General features: G+C 47.3%; 1 protein-coding gene and 1 long non-coding RNA gene across 4 annotated transcripts in view; one reads left to right on the top strand and one right to left on the bottom strand.

Annotated features, from left to right (window-relative positions):
- NT5DC2 (5'-nucleotidase domain containing 2) overlaps positions 1 to 16,365 on the bottom strand; it is a 53,723-nt gene that overhangs the window by 11,157 nt on the left and 26,201 nt on the right. The gene's annotated exons all lie outside the window — the stretch shown is intronic.
- LOC122683079 lies at positions 3,483 to 9,201 on the top strand. 2 transcript variants are annotated; one of them, XR_006337611.1, is made up of 3 exons: positions 3,483 to 3,520; positions 4,675 to 4,822; positions 9,072 to 9,201. It is a non-coding gene; the product is annotated as an uncharacterized LOC122683079 (long non-coding RNA). The 2 variants fall into 2 exon arrangements; XR_006337610.1 differs by lacking the exon at positions 9,072 to 9,201 and adding an exon at positions 6,341 to 6,476.

Here is a 16,365-nt window from a genome sequence, read left to right as displayed (position 1 = left end):
ATTTTTGGCCATGCCAGGGACCAAACCTGGGCCCCTCCTGCATTGGGAGCGTGGAGTCTTAGCCACTGAACCACCAGGGAAGTCCCTATTTTTTATAACATATTTTCTAGATTTATTTTATTTTTTATTCGTTTTTACTGTTCTCCTTGTTGTTTCTTGTCCTTTTTTTTGGCAGCACTGTGTGACCTATGAGGTCATGGTTCCCAGGCCAGGGATCAGGCCTGAGCTCCTGTGGGGGAAGCACTGAGTCTAAACCCCTGGACTAACAGAGAACCTCAGACCCCCGGCAATATTAATCACAGTGAGTTCTCCCAGAGGTCCTCACCGCAGCACTCACCTACGGCCTGCAAACTCCAGGGTTGGACGCCTCAGGCCAAACAACCAGCAAGACAAGAACAGAGTCCCATCCATCAAATATAAAAAAGAGAGACAAAAAAATTTGGTACAGATGAAGGAGCAATGTAAAAACCTACAAGACCAAACAAATGAGGAGGAAATAGGCAATCTACCTAAAAAAAAAAAAAAAAAAAAAAATCAGAGTAATGACCGTAAAGATGATCCTAAATCTCAGAAAGAGAATGGAGGCACAGGTCGAGAAAATACAGAAGTGTTTTAACAAGGACCTAGAAGAACTAAAGAACAAACAATGATGAGAAACACAAGAAAAACTAGAATGGAAAATACACTGGAAGGAATCAATAGCAGAGTGACCAAACCAGAAGAACAAATAAGGGAGCTGAAAGAATGGTGGAAAGAACTGCTGAGAAGCAGAATAAGGAAAAAAGGAATCAAAATAAATGAGGACAGTCTCAAGAGACCTCTGGGACAATATTAAACACACCAACATTCAAATCACAGGGGTCTTAGAAGGAGAGAAAGAGTCGGAGAAAAATACATGCAGAGATTACAGTTGAAAATTTCCCTAACACAGGAAATAGGCACCCAAGTCCAGACAGTTCCAAACAGGATAAATCCAAGGAGATACACAAAGACAAATATTCATCAAACTTAAAAAAAAAAAAAAAAAGGAGCAAGGTAAAAGCAGCAAAAACAGACAAGGGAATCTCCATAAGATTATCAGCTGATTTTCTGCAGAAACTCTGCAAGACAGACGGGATGGCAGGACATATTTAAAGTGATGAAAGGGAAAGAAAGTACAACCAAGATTACGCTACCCAGCAAGGATGCCATTCAGATTCCAAGGAGAAATCAATAGCTTTACAGACAAGGGACTTCTCAGGTGTTTAAAACCCAGTGCTTCCAATACAGGGGGCGTGGGCTGGATCCCTGGTCAAGGAACTTAGATCCCACATCCTGCATAGCTCAGGCAAAAATAAAATATAAAAAAGCTTTACAAACAAGCAAAATCTAAGAGAATTCAGCACCATCAAACCAGGTTTACAACAAATTCTTGAAGAACTTCTCTAGGCTGAAAACACAAGAAACGGACCCACAAAACAGATACATGTTCCTTTTACCATTTTCTTATTGTTTTGTATGTTGATAATTATCTAGAATGTAAAAGGATTAAATGCTCCAAGCAAAGGACACACACTGGCTGAATGGATGAAAAAAAACAAGAACAGTATATATGCTGTCTATAAGAGACCTACATCAGAATTTGGGACACACACAGATTGAAAATGAGGGGATGAAAAAAGATATTCCATGCAAATGGAAATCAAAAGAATGCTGGAATAGCATCATTCATATCCAGTAAAATAGACTTTAAATAAAGACTGTTACAAGAGACAAGGAAGGTCACTACACAGTGATTGAGGATTAGTCCCACAAGGAGGTATAACAATTATATTTATTCACTCAAGACAGGAGCAGTTTAATGCATAGGGCAAATGCTAATCATCATAAAAGGGGAAATCAAAATTAACACAATTATGTAGTGATAAGTGTAGTGTGTTAGTCACTCAGTCACGTCCGACTGCTTGTGACCCCATGGACTGAATGTAGCTCGCCAGGTTCCTGCCCATGGAATTCTCCAGGCAAGAATAATGGAGTGGGGAGCCATTCCCTTACCTAGGGGATCTTCCAGACTCAAGGTTTGAACCCAGGTCTCCTGCACTGCAGGCAGATTCTTTACTGTCTGAGCCAACAGGGGAGCCCAACACAATTACAGGGAAGGATTTTAACACTCCACTTACACCAATGGACAAGTCATCCAGACAGAAAATAAATAAACACAATCTTTAACACAATAGACCAGAGAGACTTAATTGATACTGATGAACAGTCCACTCGAAAGCGGCAGAATACACTTTCTCTCAGGTGCACACGAAACATGCTCCCGGACAGATCACATCTTGGGTCATAAATCAAACCTCAATAAATTTAAGAAAATGGAAATCATATCAAGCATCTTTTCTGACCACAGAATTATGAGAATCAATTACAGGGAAAAAAGCGAACTATGAAAAACACAAAAACACATGGAGGATAAACAACATGCTACTAAATAACCCAGAGATGACTACAGAAACAAAAAAATACACAGAGGATGTCCCCGGTGGTCCAGCGGTTAAGAACCTGCCTGCCAGCGCAGGGAACCCGGGTTTGATCCCTGGTCTGGGAGGATCCCGCATGCTACAGGGCGACTAAGCCTGTGCGCCGTAACTGCTGAGCTCACACGCCGCAAATGCTGAGCCCACGGCTCACGACTCCTGAAGTCCCAGAGCCCAGAGCCTGCGCCTCAGCTGCTGAGGCCCGGGCGCCCTGGAGACCGCGCGCCACAGCGAGAGAAACCACCACCCCGCAACTAGGGAGCAGCCCCCGCGCACTGCAACTTGAGAAAGCCCACCCGGGTCAACAAAGACCCAGCGCAGCCATAAATGAACTAATTCAGCAGCACTACACACAACAGCCAAGAAATAGAAACAACTTAAATTCCCATGGACAGATGGACGGATAAGGACGTGGCACATATGTACAACGGAGCGCTGAGTGAGTGAAGTCACTCACGCGTGTCCGCCTCTTCGCGACCCCACGGACTGTAACCCACCAGGCTCCTCCGTCCATGGGGTTTTCCAGGCCAGAGTACTGGAGAGGGGTGCCACTGCCTTCTCCAGGGGAGTGCTCCAATGCAATACTACTCGGCCATAAGAACAGAACAAAATAATGCCATCTGAAGCAAACATGGATGCAGTAAGAGATTATCATACTAGGTGAACTAACTCAGAAAGATACCATAACCCTGATATGCAGAATCTGAAATAGGATTAACAGAGTGCGGGAGAAAAAAGAGAAAGACAAAGAGAAGAGAGAAAATTGGAGAGAAAGAGAGAGGGGAGGTGGGAGAGAGAGAGCAGGAAAGGGAAGCAAGGAGATACAGACAGAGGCAGGGAGGGAAGGAGCTGGGGAGAAGGAGCGAGGGAAGGAGGAAGACAGACCAGAAAAGGAGAGGCAGAGAAAGAGGTGGGAGGTGGCAGGGACAGACGCCGGGTGAGGGCAGGAATTGGGGGGTGGGGGTGGGGAGACCGGAAGAGAAGAAAGGACACAGAGAGGAAAGGTAGGAAAGTGAGAGAAAGAGAAAACGGAGACAGACTCAGAGACAGGTTGTGAAGGAGGGAGAATTAAAGGGTGAGAGAGAGAGAAAGAGCAAGGGAGAGAGAAATTCAGGGAGAAAGAAGAGACAGAGGAAGGGGGGAGAGAAAGAGAGGACAGAGAGACAGAAAAAGAGGCAATGAGAGAGAGACACGGGAGGAGGGAAGGAAGAGGCAAAGGGGGACAGAGATGGGGAGGGAGGAAAGGAGAGAGGGAGAGGGAGAGGGCAGGGGAGAGAGGGAGCGAGGGACGGACAGAGAGAGAGAGAGAGAGGAGGGAGCGAGGACAACAGTCAGAGAGAAGGGGGCGGGGAGAGACAGAGAGAGAGAGCCCGCGAGAGCAGGGGAAAGGACTGGGAGAGTCGGAGGGAGACGGGCAGCTTGTGGGGCGGGGGAGGGAGGTGTGGGGAAATTAAATGGACACTCTTGTTTAGGCTTCAGATTAAGCAGAGCAGACCTCTGACCCTGCCTGCTAAGACTGCGAGCCTTGCACCTTAGATAAGACAGGGGACGAATCTTGAAACTGTTGAGCCCCAGGAGGGGGTCTGGCCAACCAGGTCCCAGGCTTAACAACATTCCAAGTTTTATAGAAAAAAACAAACTGCATTAACAGGAAAGCAGAGCTGCTATCTGCTCACAGACTGACCAGGGTATCAGTGTGCATCCTGGGATTATAAGCGGGAACCCAAAGTGCAATTTTGTTATTGTTGTTCTTTGGTTTAAAATTAATGACTGACTAGAGAAAGTATTAAATATTAACATTTACACTAAGTTTTATTTTTTATCATTTACTGCTTAATTACTTTTTCACTAATTCTTTTTTAAAATTAAATTATTTATTTCAATTGGAGGTTCATTACTTTACAACACCGCCGTGGGTTTTGCCATACACTGTCGTGAATCAGCCACGGGTGCACGTGCTCCCCATCCCCCAGGGTCATCCCAGTGCACCAGCCCTGAGCACCCTGTCTCCTGCATCCAACCTGGACTGGCGATCTGTTTCACATATGATAATATACATGTTTCAATGCTATTCTCTCAGATCATCCCACCCTCGCCTTCTCCCACTGGGTCCATAGACTGTTCTTTATATCTGTGTCTCCTTTGCTGTCTCGCATAGAGGGTCACCGTTACCATTTTTGAAGTCTCACCCAAGGAGGGGACCTGCTGCCGAGGACCTTTCCCCACTGGGGGTCCAGATGTGCTGTGTCACGGGACTTCCCAGCGCTGCTCAGGTGTGGATGTTGGCCAAAACCCACTTTGGAGAGGTATCCTCTGCTGTTTCTATTTGTCTTTTCTTGTGATGTTAGTATACTGAAAGTACGCTAGATAATTCTCTAATGAATGTGGGTATTATTTATTTGTACATAACGAGCGGCTGCTTTTGTTAACACATCCTTTGAACCTGAGATGAAAGTGAAAATTTTCTATAAAACAGGAGGTGGAAAGAGAAAGTCCAGGAGAGAGAGGGAGAGAGACACTCAGAGAAAGAGAGAGAGACCCAGAGATCAAGAGACAGGCTGGGAGGGAGGGAGGGAGAGAGAGAAAGAGGGAGAAAAAGAGAGAGAGACGGAGAGTGGGAAGGGGGGAGAGAGACAGGGAGAGAGACTGAGAGAGGGGGTGGGAGGGACTGAAAAATAGACAGTGACAGAGAGAGAAAGAGGGAAGGATAAAGAGAGAGAGAAAGAAGGAGAAAAAGAGAGTGAGTCAGGGAGCAATCAGAGAAGTGGAGGGAGGAAGAAAGAGAAGGCTGAGAAAAAGGGAGGCAGAGAGAGACAGAGCAAGAGAGATGCAGAAAAAGAAAGAGAGGGGGAGAGAGAGACTAAGATAGGGAGTGAGAAAGAGAAAGAGAGGCAAGGAGGGAGAGAGAGAGATGGAGATACGGAGAAGGAAGGAGGGACAGGGGAGAGAGAAGGAAAGAGCAAGAGAGGAGGAGACAAGGCAGGAGAGAGTGACAGAGACAGAGGCAGTGAGGACGGGAGATCCGCCGGGAGGGAGGGAAGGAGTGAGGAAGAGGAGACACAGAGGGAGAAGGAGACAGGGACGGGAAGAGGGGCAGAGACAGAAAACGGTGAGGGATACAGAAAGGGGGGAGAAAGGACATAGGGAGGGAGAGAGACAGAGAGGGCGTGGGGTGAAGGCAGAAAGAGATGGGGGCAAGAGAGAGAAAGGAGGGAGGGAGGAAGAGCAAAAGAGAGGGAGGGAGGGACAAAGAAAAACAAAGGGAGAGACAGAATAGCAGGGCAACCTTGAGAGAAGCAGAGAGAAGCAGGGAGACAGCGAGAGGGACTGAGAGAGGGAGAAAGAGAGAGTGACAGAGAGAGATGGAGGGAAGGAGACAGAAGGGGAGGGAGGGAGAGAAGGAGACAGAGAGAGAGGGAGAAAGAGAAAGGGAGCATGCGAGGAAGGGAGAAGAGAGAGAGGCTGACAGGGAGATAGGAAGGGAGGGAAGGAGAAAGAGAGACAGAAAGAGGGAAACAGAGCGGGAGAGAGACAGACACCAGGAGAGAGGGAGGGAGAAAGAAAGAGAGGGGGAAGGAGGCAGGGTGGGAGGGAGAAAGAGACAGGGCAAAAGAGAGCGACAGAAAATGTTAACAGGGAGGGAAACAGCACACAAGAACACACCTAGGAAACGGTCTCCCACATACAGAGAACAGACTTTTAGTTGCCACGGGCGGGGGTAGGGGGGTGGGGGGGTGGGGCGGAGAGGATGGACTGGGAGTTCTGGCTTAGTGGACCCAGACTCTGCATTTAGAATGAACAGAGAGGTCTGCCTTCCGATGCAGGTTACACCCCTGGTTGGGGAACTAACGCCCCACAGGCGACTGCAGAACCCGGGAGCCCCAGTACCAAGTCCATGCGCTCTAGGGCCCGTGCTCTGCAAGAAGATGGAGCTGAAACTGCAGAAGCCCACACGCTGTAAAGAAAAAAAAGGATGGATGAACAACTGGATCCTACTGTCTACTGCAGGAAACTAGATTCAATCTCCTGGGATAAAGCACGACGGAAAAGAACAGTAAAAAGGATGGATATGTGTGAACAGTTACCTTACTGTAGAGCAGAAATTAAATCAACTATACTTCAATACAATAAATATGAATAGCTAGACAGCTTTAAAAAGGAGAAGTATTTCTAACACGAGAGGTAAAGTTAAACAGTATGTAGGATAGACTGGCTGACTGTTAACCATGGGCCTGAGTGCGTGTCTCCAGGCCTCCTCTCGCCCGGATGCTCCCGGGACTGTGGGAAGAGCCGGGACAGAGCAGCAGCTGCGAGGGAGACGGGAGGGACCCTCCCACCCTCCCCGCTTCTTACCACTCTCGCTTCTCTAAACCTGGAGTAAAACCGCGGGTGCATCACTGTAAAGATACCAGGGGCTGACCCGTCCAGCCTGCCCACGGCCAGCACACAAACTCCTGAGCAGTGGCCGTCTCACCCCTTGGGAGACCTTGAGGATCAGTTACAAGCAGAATGGGAGTTCTGTTTTCTCACGCCTTCTCATGGGCTCTGCTGGGGGCTCAGGCAGTAATCAACCTGCCTGCTATGCAGGAGACCCAGGTTCAACCCCTAGATCGGGAAGATGCCCTGGGGAGGAAATGGCACCCCACTGCAGTCTTCTCGCCTAGGAAATCTCATGGACAGAGTCCACGGCGGGCTGCAGTCCACGGGGTCGCAAAGAGTCGGACGCGACTGAGCGACTAACACTTTCACGCTTTCTCACACCTTTTACTTTTCCACAAAAACTACAGATCCAGGGATTTCCCCAGCAGTCGAGCAGCTAAGGCACCATGGCCCAATGCAGAGGGCTCCGGGTTTGATCCCTGGTTGGGGGACTAGAGCCCAGGGATCCTAGAGCCCTCACGACACAACGAGAGAAGCCCACACGCCACAAGGCCACAAGGAACAGCCGTGAACTGCAAGGACACCCAGTGCAGCCAAAACCAAGAAACAAAACCAAAACCCCAAGCGACAGCGCCATATGCTGATTCTCTGATAACCCTCACTGCTGGACGAGTGGTGAGCTCCCTACCCCCAGGTCCTCAGCACTGCCTGGGTGCGTTTCCCTCTTACAGGGAATGGTTTGGAAACAACTGGCTACAGCGAGTCTCCCTGTGAAGTGAGGGGCAGACCGGGTTTCCGGCTTCTCCTGAATCTGAGGAAACGAGATATTTGCTATATCTGCAGCCGGCGCCCCAGGACTGATATCCTCACCACACAACCCTCGGGTGCAGGGCTTGGGATCAAGTGTTTCTAATTCAGTCTCCAGTGCCCCGAATTCACACAGCACTGCAGGGCCCCCTGCCCCCCCCCCCCAGGAAGTAGCCAGAGTAGGTGCCTCTCTGTTCCCTGAAAGATTCAGGGAAAGATAAAACTGAAGTGGGGATTAAAACTAAGCCCCCTTAATAAAACTGACTTCCTCTACTGCGTTTACGATTAACACCTCTATCAGCAATGATTATTCCTTCTATTGTCCAGCATCTGTTCTCCTCAAGACTGAGGAGTATGAGGGCTTCCCTGGTGGCTCAGTGATAAAGAATCCGCCTGCCAACACAGGATACACGGGTTCCATCCCTGATCTGGAAATACTGCGCGCGCTGCAGAGCAGCTGAGAGCACGCACACAACTGCTGAGCCCGCGCTCCAGGACAAGGGAAGCCCGTGCGCTGCCAGGACAGAGGCGCCCCTGCTCTCCACACGAGGAAAATCCAGGGCAGCACCGAAGACCCAGCACAGCCAAAAACGAGAAATAAAGTCATGCATCTTTTAAAACTAGGAAAAAAAAAAAGATTGCCGAGTTCTCAGAACAAAACTGGGTACCAGAAGTGGGGTAAGGATGGTGCAGTAGGAGAACAGGGGGAGCTCAGACACGTAAGGGGCTGGAGAATTTCCTTGCAAACCGGTAGGACGTGGTGGAGGAGATAGCTCAGTGGGTAAAGAATCCGTCCGCAGTGCATGAGACCCAAGTTCGATTCCTGGGTTGGGAAGATCTGCTGGAGAAGGGATAGGCTACCCTCACCAGTATTCTTGGGCTTCCCTTGTGGCTCAGCTGGTAAAGAGTCCACCTGCAACGTGGGAGACCTGGGTTTGATCCCTGGGTTGGGAAGATTCCCCTGGAGAAGGGGAAAGGTACCCACTCCAGTGTTCTGCCCTGGAGAACTCTGCCCTGTACAGTCCATGGACACTACTGAGTGACTTTCACTCTCACCCACGATCAGCAGGGTAGGGGAGAGACCTTCCGAGGCACAGAGAGATGCTGGGAAGCGCTTTCTCCACCTGCTGAGGACCTGGGAAGCCAGCTGAGGTCCGGGGCCTGACTCTCTACCCCTCAGGGTCCCCCATGGCTGCGCAGGTCCTGAGCCTAAAGCCCACCCCCAGGGCCTTTGCTAGCTATTTCCCTCCTATTGTGATTCTAACTTTGTTGTTGTTGTTATGTTTTTATTTTTTAAATATATTTCCTACTTTTTAATTTTTCACTCCTTGTTACTGTTCTGCTCCTTATTTGCTGTTTCTTTGGCAGCACTAACCTGCAGCATCATGGTTCCCGGGCCAGGGACCAGGCCTGGGCTCCTGTGGTGGGAACACCAAGTCCATCCCATGGACTAACAGAGGACCTCAGACCCCAGGCAACATCAATCAGAGTGAGTTCACCCAGAGGTTCTCATCTCAGCTCCAAGACCCGGCTCCACCCACGGCCTGCAAACTCCAGTGCTGAACACCTCAGGCCAAACAACCAAGACAGGAACACAGCCCATCAAAAAAAAAAAAAAAGAAATAGCAAAAAATACGGTACAGATGAAGGAGCAATGTAAAGACTTACAAGACAAAATAAATGAAGAGGAAATAGGCAACCTACCTGAAAAAGAATTCAGAGAATGACAGCAAAGGTGATCCTAAATCTCAGAAATAGAATGGAGGCACAGACTGAGAAAATACAAGAAATGTTTAACAAGGACCGAGAAGAACTAAAGAGCAAACAAACAGTGATGAAAAACACATGAACAGAAATGAAAGATACACTGGAGAGAATCAATAGCAGAGTAAATGAAGCAGAACGAATAAGTGAGCTGAAAGGCAGAATGCTGGAAAGAACTGCTGAGGAGCAGAATAAAGAAAAAAGAATCAAAATAAAAATGAGAACAGGCTCAGAGACCTCCGGGACAACATTAAACACACCAACATTGAGATCATAGGGGTCTCAGAAGAGAAAGGGTCTGAGAAAATATTTGCAGAGATTATAGATGAAAATTTCCCTAACATGGGAAAGGAAATAGCCACCCAAGTTCAAGCTGTCCCATACAGGATAAACCCAAGGAGATACACATTGAGACACATATTCATCAAACTAACAGAATTTAATTAAAAAAAAAAAAATGAAAGCAGCAATGTAAAAGCAAAAATAACATACAAGGGAATCCATATAAGGTTATCAGCTGATTTTTGAGCAGAGGGCAGATGGGAGTGGCTGGATATATTTAAAGTGATGAAAGGGAAAAATCTACAACCAGGATTACTCTACCCAGCAATATTAGCCAGATTCAATGGAGAAATCAAACGCTTTACAGATAAGGGACTTCCCTGGTGGTTGAAACTCTGAGTTTCCAATACAGGGGGTATGGGCTTGATTACTGGTCGAGGAACTGGGATCCCACATATCTCAGAGAGCAGCCAAAAAAAAAAAAAAAAAAAGCTTTACAGACAAGCAAAAGGTAAGAGAATTCAGCACCACCAAACCAGATTTACAAAAATTGCTTAAAGAACTTTTCTAGGCTGAAAACACAAGGGAGAATAGGAATCACAAAAACAGATCCAAAAAAATTAAGAAAATGGTAAAAGGACCATGCATATTGACAATTAGCTAGAATGTAAATGGATTAATGTGCCAACCAAAAGACACAGACTGACTGAATGCATGAAAAACCAACCCTTTTTTATATATGTTGTCTACAGGAGACCCACTTCAGACCTAGGGACACATACTGTATCAAAGTGAGAGGATGGAAAAAGATAATCCATGCAAATGGAAATCAAAAGAATGCTGGAATTAGAGATTAGCATTACTCATTATCAGGTAAAACAGACTTTAAAATAAAGACTGTTACAAGAGATAAGGAAGGTCACTATTGATCAGGGATCAATTCCACAAGGAGGTGTAACTATAATTACTTATTCATCCAACACAGGAGCGGATCAACGCATAAGGCAAATGCTAATAGCCATAAAAGGGGAAATTGATAGTAACAATTATGTGGTGATAGTTGTAGTGTGTTGTCTCTCAGCTGTGTCTGACATCTTGTGGCCCCATGGATGTAGCCCGCCAGGCTCCTCTGTCCGTGAAATTCTCCAGGCAAGAATACTGGAGTGGGGAGCCAGTCCCTTCTCTAGGGGAATCCCCCTGACCCATGATTTGAACCCAGGTCTTCTGCATTGAGGGCAGATTCTTTACCCTCTGAACCACGGGGAAGCCCAACACAATTACAGTGGAGGACTTTAACACTCCACTAAAACCAATGGGTACATCATCCAGACAGAAAATAAATAAGGAAATTTAAGTCAATCTCTAATTGACACAACAGGTCAGACAGACTTAACTGATACTGATAGAACGTTCCACTCAAAAGCAGTAGAATACACTTTCTTCTCAAGTGCACATGATACATTCTCCAGGATAGATCACATCTTAGGTCACAAATCAAGCCTCACTAAATTTAAGAAAATGAGAATTGTATCAAGCATCTTTTCTGGCCACAGAACTGAGATTAGAAATCAATTACAGGGAAAAAAAGAAAACCACAAAAACACGGAAGCTAAATAAAATGCCGCTATATAACCAAGAGATCACTGCAGAAATAAAGAAATACAGAGAGGACATGACTGGTGGTCTAGTAGTTAAGAATCTGCCTGCCAACGCAGGGGACCTGGGTTAGATCCCCGGTCTGGGAAGATTCAATGTGCTGCTGGACAGCTAAGTCCATCTGCCACAACTACGGAGCTCACACGCCACAAATACTGAACCCACACCTCGCAACTCCTGAAGTCTGCAGCTCTACAGTCTGCGCCTCAACTGCTGAGCCTGCGAGCTGCAACTGCTGAGGCCCGGGCGCCCTAGAGACGGTGCTCCACAGCAAGAGAAACCACCACCCCACAACCAGGGAGTCGCCCCCGCGCACTGCAACTTGAGAAAGCCCACCCGCGTCAACAAAGACCCAGCGCAGCCATAAATGAATAAATGAACTAATTCAAAAAGATACATGCACCCCTATGCTCACAGCAGCACTACACACAGAAGCCAAGAAATAGAAACAACTTAAATTCCCATGGACAGATGGATGGATAAAAATGTGATACATGTACACAATGGAGTACTACTCAGCCCTAAAAAGAGAACAAAACAATGCCATCTGAAGCAAATATAGATGCAGTGAGAGATCATCGTCTTAAGTGAAGTCAGTCAGAAAGACAAATACCGTATGATATCACTGATACGCAGAACATAAATAGGGCAAATGGAGAGTGAGGCAGAAAGAGAGAGAAAGAACCAGAGAGAAAGAGGAAGGTGGGAGAGAAAGAAAGAAAGGGAGACGAGAGACAGACAGAGAGAGAAAGAGAGGGAGGGAGGGAGGAAGATGGGAGAGAGAGAGAGGGGATACAGCGCGAGACAGGCAGCGGGGGGAGAGGGGGCACAGAAAGAGCGACCAAGAGAGGGGGGCAGCGAGGAAGAGAGAGGGGTATGGGGTTGGGGGTGAGCATGAATGAGTGAGGGGGAGAGAGGCAGGGAGGAAGAAGGGAGAAAGAATGAGAGAGACGTAGGGAGTGAGAAAGTGAGGAAGGCAGACAGACAGGGAAACAGATACAGGGAGTGAGACAGAGAGGAATGGAGGGAGAGAGAGAGAGAGAATAGCGGGAGAGATGGGGCAGGAGAGAGAGAAAAAGGCAGTGAGAAAAGAGACAGATATGGAAGGGGGAGGGAAGGAGTGAGAAAAAGGAGAGCTACAGACGGGAGAAGGAGAGGGGCAGGGAGGGAGGGGGGAAAGACACGGAGAGGCAGAGAAAGGAAGGGGGAGGGGAGGGGGGTGTGGGGAAATTAAATCGTCAGTCTTGTTTAGGCTTCAGAGACTGAGCAGAGCAGCCCTCTGACCCTGCCTGCTAAGACTGCGAGCCTTGCACCTTAGATAAGAAGGGATGAATCTTACTGTTGAGCCCCAGGAGGGGGTCTGGCCAACCAGGTCCCAGGCTTAACAACATTCCAAGTTTTACAGAAAAAAACAAAGAGCATTAACAGGAAAGCAGAGCTGCTATCTGCTCGCAGACTGACCAGGGTATCAGTGTGCATCCTGGGATTATAAGCGGGAACCCAAACTGCAAATTTTGAAATCTCACCCAAGGAGGCGACCTGCTGCCGAGGACCTTTCCCCACTGGGGGTCCAGATGTGCTGTGTCACGGGACTTCCCAGCGCTGCTCAGGTGTGGATGTTGGCCAAAACCCACTTTGGAGAGGTATCCTCTGCTGTTTCTATTTGTCTTTTCTTGTGATGTGAGTATACTGAAAGTATGCTAGATAATTCTCTAATGAATGTGGGTATTATTTATTTGTATATAACGAGCGGCTGCTTTTGTTAACACATCCTTTGAACCTGAGATGAAAGTGAAAATTTTCTGCAAAACAGGAGGTGGAAAGAGAAAGTCCAGGAGAGAGAGGGAGAGGGACACTCAGAGAGAGAGAGAGAGACCCAGAGATCAAGAGACAGGCTGGGAGGGAGGGAGAGAAAGGGAGAAAAAGAGAGAGACCCAGAGTGGGAAGGGGTGGGAGAGACTGAGAGAGGGGGTGGGAGGGACAGAAAAATAGACAGTGACGGAAAGCGAGAAAAGGAAAGAGAGTGAGACAGAGAGTCAGGGAGACACCAAGAGAGATGGAAAGAGAGAAAAAGAGATAGGAGACAGAGAAAGGGAGGGAGGGAGAGGGAAAGAGAGAGAGGGTGGGATGGAAAGAGAGAAAGAGAGAAACGGGGGGCAAGAGAAAGAGAGACTAAGAGTGGAAAGGGGAGAGAAAGTGAGGGAAAAGAGAGAGGAAGAAAAAGTGTGAGAGGAGGGGAGAAAGAGAGAGAGAGGTTGATACGGAGACAGAGAAGGCAGTAGAGAGAAAGAGAGAGAGAGAAAGGAAGAGAGAAGGAGGGAGGCATAGAGAGAGAGAAACAGAAAAACAGACCAGTGGAGAGAGAGAGCCCAAGAGAGACGGAGGGAGAAAGAGAAACAGGGCAAGACAAAAAAAGAAAGAGAGGGAGTGAGGGAGGGAGAGGAGAAAAAGAAAGAGGGAGGGTGGGAGGGAGAAAGAGAGATAGGGCAAGAAAGAGCGGCAGATCATCAAACAGAGAGGGGGAAAAGAACAGGGCACAAATGAACCCACCTAAGAAACAGCCTCACGGGCAGAGAGAACAGACTTTTAGTTGCCGAGGGGGAGGGGGTGGGGGTGGACTGGAGGTTCGGGTTGGCAGATAAAAACTCTCATATTGAGAATGAACAGGGATGTCCCTGGTGGCCCCGTGGTTAAGAGTCTGCCTTCCAATGCAAGGGGTGCAGGTCAGGCCCCTGGTTGAGGAACTAACATCCCACATGCCACGGGGCAACTAAATCAGGTCACAACTAGAGAATCTGGGAGCTGCGGTCACTGAGTGTGTGCTCCAGAGCCCATGCTCACAACAAAAGACGGCTGAGAGCTGCAGTAGTGAAAGCCGGCACGCGGCAAAGGAGACCCCGCTCAGCCACCACCACCCAAAAAAAGAACTGATGGACAACAGGGTCCTAGTGCAGAGGGCAGGGAACCAGATTCAGCCCAATGGGATAAACCACAATGGAAAAGAACATTAAAAAAAATGTATATATGTCTATAAATGAGTTACTGTGCTGCACAGCAGAAATAAACACGATATTGTAAGCTGATTGTACTACAATAAAATAAATAGGTAGTTTTAAAAAAGACAAATAATTCTAACGAAAGAGGTAAAAATTAAACATCATGTACAACAGATTAAAAAGCAGAGACATTACTTTGCCAACAAAGGTCTGTCTAGTCAAAGCTATGGTTTCTCCAGTGGTCATGTATGGATGTGAGAGTTGGACTATAAAGAAAGCTGAGCGCCAAAGAATTGATGCTTTTGAACTGTGGTGTTGGAGAAGACTCTTGAGAGTCCCTTGGAATGCAAGGAGATCCAACCAGTCCATCCTAAAGGAGATCAGTCCTGGGTGTTCACTGGAAGGACTGATGCTGAAGCTGAAACTCCAACACTCTGGCCACCTGATATGAAGAACTGACTCGCTGGGAAAAACCCTGATGCTGGGAAAGACTGAAGGCGGGGGGAGAAGGGGATGACAGAGGACGAGATGGTTGGATGGCATCACTGACTTGATGGACATGAGTTTGAGTAAGCTCCAGGAGTTGGTGATGGACAGGGAGGCCTGCTGTGCTGCAGTCCATGGGGTCGCAAAGAGTCGGACATGAACGCGCGGCTGAACGGAACTGAACAACAGACTGGTTGACTGTTAACCACGTGCCTGAGTGCGTGTCTCCAGGTCTCCCCTCGCCTGGAAGCTCCCTGGGAGCCCTTCACAAGGCAGGAAATGGTGCTGCTGGGACTGTGGGAAGAACCAGGACAGAGCAGCAGCTGGAAGAGAAATGGAAGGGACCCTACCACGTCCTTCATACCACTCACGATTCTCTAAACCCGGATGGGGTAAAACCGTGGGTACATCACTCTAGGGTAAGAAAGTACCAGGGGCTGACCTGTCAAGCCTGCCTACAGCCAGCAAACAAACTCCTGAGAAGTGGACATCTCGCCCTTTGGGAAACCTTGAGGATTAGTTATAAGCGGAATGGGAGTTTTGTTTTCTTATGCTTTCTCATACCTTTTACCTTTCCACACAAAACTACATATTCACGGACTTCCCTGGTGGTACAGTGGCTAAGACTTTGTGGCCGAATGCAGGGGGCTCCAGGTTTGAGTCCTGGTCAGAGAACCAGATCCCACATACTGCCAAATTCAGCCAAAAGAGAAAAGTAAAAAAGCTTTACACACAAACGCTTAAGCAAAATCAGCACCACCAAACCAGGTTTACAACAAGTGCTAAAAGAATTTCTCTAGGCTAAAAAAGCAAGAGAAGAAAAAGAGCCACAGACACAAGAAACCCAATTAAGAAAATGGTAATAGGAACATACATATGGATAATTACTTTGAATGTAAATGGATTAAATGCTCCAACCAAAAGATACAGACTGGCTGCATGGGTGAAGAAAACAAGATCCATAGATATGCTGTCTACAAGAGACCCACTTCAGACCTAGGGACACATACGGACTGAAAGTGAGGCAATAGAAAAGATATTCCATGCAAATGGAAATCAAAAGAATGTTGGAATAGCATTACTCATATCAGGTAAAATAGACATTAAGATAAAGACTGCTACAAGAGACAAGGAGGGTCGGTACATAATGATCGACAGATCAATCTCATAAGAAGATGTAACAATCATAAACATTTGTTGACCCAACACAGGAGCACCTCAAGGCAAATGCTAATAGCCATAAAAGGGGAAATTGACAGTAACAGTAATAATGGAGACTTTTCAACCCACTTACACCAATGGACAGATCACACAGACAGAAAATATATAAGGAAACGCAAGCTTTAAATGACACAATAGACCCAACAGATTTAACGGACATAGAACATTTCTTTCAAAAGTGGTAGAATACACTTTCTTTTCAAGTGCACGTGGAACATTCTCTAGGATAGATCACATCTTGGGTCAGAAATCAAGCC

This window comes from Cervus elaphus, chromosome 24 (assembly GCF_910594005.1).
Source record: "Cervus elaphus chromosome 24, mCerEla1.1, whole genome shotgun sequence".
Lineage (NCBI taxonomy): Eukaryota > Metazoa > Chordata > Mammalia > Artiodactyla > Cervidae > Cervus > Cervus elaphus.
This window is presented reverse-complemented; position numbering and strand designations above follow the sequence as displayed.